Genomic DNA, 5,184 nt, shown 5'->3' on the forward strand with positions numbered 1-5,184 from the left:
ATTTTTCTTGCTGATGGGTAAATATTTAAGGCTTATGGGTCGGAGAAGGTCCAAATTTATGGTTTTATCTCAACAGCACATTAGTGATCATCAAAAGAAATACATCTCTGCCTGTTGGTAGCTTCCGTAGGGATGTCTTTTATCCCACACCTGTGACAATTACCCTGTGTTAGTGAAGCTAACAGGAGTCAGGCCACAGGCCAAGGGTCAGGGCACTGTCAAAAGGAAGTTATCTTCAGTCCACTAAATCTCTTATCATTTTCATCTAATGAGATATCCACCTGCCAGTTAGAGAATGTACGCCATTGTCTTGTTCTAAGTGCTTCACTATCTGCCTCAAATGGAGCACATTTTATTACTTTTCTTATAGTTTCCATTTTCTATCTTTACCTTTTTATTTTCAAAATAAACACACTAATAAATGTTTCAGAGTGCTTAACTTTTGATAATAAAGTAGAATGAGAAGTGATATTAATAGCAGGTTTGGGGTATTAATGTTCGTTCCTTTGATTGATGTATGGTCATATGTGATAAACTGAGTCAAAGAAAAAGAATTGACTACATTAATAATGAAATGAGTTATGCCCGAGAAATAATGAATGGCAAAACAGCTCTACAGTTTCATGTGTGCCTAAGCAAATGTGTGTAGGCTCACCTCAGATGTTCTCTGGACTAGCACAGCATCATGCTAATGAGCATGTTTCTAGGAAAGAATAAAGCATCTTCTGAAAAATATTTTAAAATATTTTCAAATGGACTTCAGTTGAGTTAAACACATAGAGTTGGATCTGCTTATGCTACACTCCTATATAATGAAATTCCATTTAGCATGTGATATAGCTGAAGGCTCAGTTATCCCAGGGTATACAGTATGCAAATTGCAATTCCCCTTGTCAGGAGATTCAACTCACAAGGAAAATGTTGTCTCAAAGAATCTTCTTTGGAAAAAAAAAAAAAAACTTGGATATTTCAAAGCTTTAAAAGAGCAGGTTAAAAGTGACTCAGGTTGGGTCATTTAGACCTTATTTCTCATTGCAAGGAGACTCAATCACAAAGAAGCTTCCGGCTATCTTTTGTGACCAGAAAAATGTAAAGTAAATCTCAAGCATTTTATATGCTCTTTTCTTTCTGGCAACTCCATAAGAATAACATAGTAGGATGAGAAGTTTTAGAATAGAACTCAAGAGACCATATGCTTTGGCATCAAATCTGCTATTAGAATGTAGAATAGCATGGTCTCAGTTTCCCCAGCTGTCAATTGGTAATGAGAACTCATTAATCTCAATTCTATGCATTTTAAAAATGATAACAGCATCTTTTCCATACTCAGGGATCAAAACCTCTCCTCTGGGTTTTATCTTATTTTATATATAAATATATATAAGATATATAGATCTATATGTTCTCTCTCTCTCTCTCTCTCTCTCTGTATTCTCTCTCTCTATATATATATTTATATATTTTATCTATGTATAAATAAATAGCCTTGAAGACAGGAACATTGGTCTTCATTTTTTCACCTTAGCAGAGTGCCTGTTGAATTAATGAATGAAGAAATGATTCTCAGGGTGACTATACATCCTCTTCTATGCCTTTTTTTATGTTTAATTATTAATAAGACCCACTCACTTTCAAAAGTGCCCCAGTTTGGATGACAAATTATATGATATTCATCATTTCCTCAATGGAAGTAGAAACTACTTATATTACCAATTTACTTGAGATCAATTAATGTCACTCAAACTCCTCTTTTCTTTACAAAATAACTCCAATTCTTGTAACTGTCTTTATCTTCTGTTTTAGAGTTTGGAGATTATTTTAGTGAACAACTGAAGCATAGATTTGGGCTTCTACATTTGCTGTCATTCAATATTTAAATCACCATGTTCCAAAGACAAGCTGGAGTTCTTTGCAGATTTAAGGTTATAATATTCTATAAAATATTTCTAACTTTTCTTGGGTCTTCAGAGACTGCATCTAAAGGTCTCACATTTGGGTAATTATTATTTCAGGTAACCAGCCTTGTGTCTTATTTGTCGTGGTTATACATAAAACTATCTATTATTACAGTTTTGGGAGAGAATAACTGTCTATCAGCTTGCAAATAAACAATATGATTCAATAGGTTTAGGACATGCTAATTCTGTAGAAAGAATACACTCGAGATGGTAAGAATCGGGTATTTCTTGTCTTGATGATAACTGCTATAATAAATGATAACTTAAAATATGAAGTACATAGCTCAAAAGTTTATATTATATATTTGTTCTTCATGTCTATGCATATATATGTGTTAAAAGCATGACCAGTTATGATATCAGAGTAAAAAAAAATGTTTCCTTAAGAAACCATTTCCAAATTCAATCACTTCTCTGCCCATGTTTTCTACAGCATGGTTTTGAAGTAATCCCCTGCTTTGTTTAAACATTGTATATGTGGATGCATCAAAAGTTCTGGTGAAAAGCCTTGACTTGAGAACAAACAAAAAGCAGGTAAAACATATATTATTGAGCAAAATGGAAATTATGGCTTATAAAAATAAAATTTTCAACATCTTATATTTCCAGTGGAAACATGGACATTTATTAAAGTAGTAAAGAGCCTAAAGTTCTTTAAGAATCTATCCTATATTTCATGTATTCAAAATGTGACTTAGTTTCTGGCTTTTGAGGTCACATGGATATAAATGTTCTCGGATACCAATCAGATTAAAGGAACTGATTTTGATATTAGAGTAGCTCACTGACTTACTTTTTAATTTAGTTTTCTTGTTCCTTGTTTATATGTATCTAAGGAAAAATATAGAAATAAGGAAAAGGTCAGAGGAGTCATAAGGGCGGGGGTCATGGCAGTTGCCTCTGACCAACCACAAGCTGAAATGTTCAATAATTTCTAAATCTTTAAGTTAATTACACCTTTAACTTTGTTTCAGTTCAAAAATAATGATGGTTCACAGTGAGCTACAATGAATAGATAGATAGATTTCTCAAGATATCCCAAGTTTCCTTAACCTCTATGATTGCTTATAATCAAAAATAAATTTAACCATTTCCAAAAAGTTAGAAAAGTGAATAACAAAGGAAAATATTGGTGTCTCTTTCTGTGCCTAAGCTATCTACATTCAAGGAAAGAAAACCCAGTATCTTTTTAAATCAAGCACCTGAGTGATTATTATAAAAGGCAAGTGTATTCTTTGAAAGGACTTATAAAGAATATTCTCCCTCCTCACATTAAACATTTAATAGATCCTCTTTCCTCCATGTGAAAAATGGCTAAAATCCACCCAAACCAGATACAGGGAGATCATCCTCAAAAACCAATCCAGTTGATCATGAAAATCATAAAAGTAGAAACATGGTGGCTTTGACTTGAATATTCTTTAAAGAATTAATTTGAAAGTTTTCAAGTAGTAGAAAACAAATGTCTAAAATGGAATCTCGTGTCATCTCACTTCAGTTTTGTTCCTCTGTCAGTTCAGATGCTCTGGTTCCTTTTGCTATTAAGATTCTTATTTGTAAAAAATCTGTACTTTATATGGATTCAGATCAGATATTATTTTTAATAAAATTATTTATGTTGATATAATTTTATATTCATATGCAGTTGTAAGAAATAATACAGGAAGATCTCATGTAACCTTTCTCAAGTGGTAACCTGTTGCAAGACTACAGGGCAACATCACAACCAGGATATGGATCTTGATGCTGGCAAGACAGAGAATGTTCCCTCACCAGGAGGGTTCCCCATGCTACCAGTTATAACCACACCCATCTCCTCCCATATCTCTCTTCTCCTTATGCTTTTCAACCACTGATCTGTTCTCTATTTCTCTAATTTTGTCATTTCAATAATGTTGCATAACAGAATCAAACAGTAGGCTATTTTTTTAGTATTTTTTTTAATCCAGCATCACTCTCTAGACATCATTTATTCTCTTGTTTGAATCTAGAATTCTCTATATTCATCTAGATTGTGACACATTATTAGCAGTTCCCTCCTTTTCATTGCTGAATTATATCCCATTACATGGGTATTTTACACTTGGTTTAACCAATTTCTCACTGAAGGGTTTCTGATTTGTTTCCAATTTAGGGAGATTACAGCAGTTGCAAGTTTTTATGTGAATATAAGTCTCAATTATTCTGAGAAAAACACCCAGGGGCACAATTAACATATAATATTGTACTTACATATTTAATTCCTAATTGCTAAACTATTTTCTAGAGTAGCCTTATTAATTTATATTTCTACCAGCAATATACATGTATTCCAGTATACATGTTTCTCTGCATCCTTGCTTGCATTTGGTTTTGTTACTTTTCTATTTTAATCACTGAGATAGGCATGTAGAAATAGCTTGTGTTTTTTTAATTAAAGAAATTTATTTCTTAAAAAAATTTAGGCCCAAAGAAGCATTGAGAAGAATATACAGAGTTCCCATATGTACCTTGTCCCCATGCATGCCTGCCTACCCCACTGTAAACATCTCACAGTATAGCTGGATATTTGTCATAGCTAGTGAACCTATTATGACATGTCATTATCACCCAAAGTACATAGTTTCCATATGGGTTCACTTTTGATGTTGTACAATCTGAGTTTAGACAAATATGTAATAGTATGCATTTACCATCATTGTATTATACAGAATTTAGCTTGAATGCCCAAAGAATCCCTTCCACTCTATTTGTACTCTCCTTCCTGCAACCCCTGACAACCACTGATTCTTTTACTCTCTCCATAGTGTTCTGTTTTCCATAATGTTATACAGTCAGGATCATACAATTTTACAACTTTGCTTCCTTTACTTGGTAATATTCATTCAAGTGTCCTCCATGTCACTTCATGGCTTGATAGCTTTTTTTTTCTTTGGTGCTGAGTAATATTTCACTATCTGAATATACCACAGTTTATTCATCCATTTAGTTATGAAATACACCTTAGTTGCTTTCAAGTTTTGGCAATTATAAGTAAAACTGATATGAATATTTGCGTGTAAGTTTTTCTGCAGACATAAGTTTTCATTCATTTCAGTAAAACACTAAGAAGTACAATTATTGGACATTTGGTTTTGTAAGAAACTGCCGATCTCCAAAGTGGCTGTACCATTTTCCATTTTCACCAGCAAGGAATCAGGGTTCATCTTTCTCATATTCTCATCAGCATTTGGTACTGTTGGTGTTT

This window comes from Callospermophilus lateralis, chromosome 3, assembly GCF_048772815.1.
Source record: "Callospermophilus lateralis isolate mCalLat2 chromosome 3, mCalLat2.hap1, whole genome shotgun sequence".
Classification (NCBI taxonomy): domain Eukaryota; kingdom Metazoa; phylum Chordata; class Mammalia; order Rodentia; family Sciuridae; genus Callospermophilus; species Callospermophilus lateralis.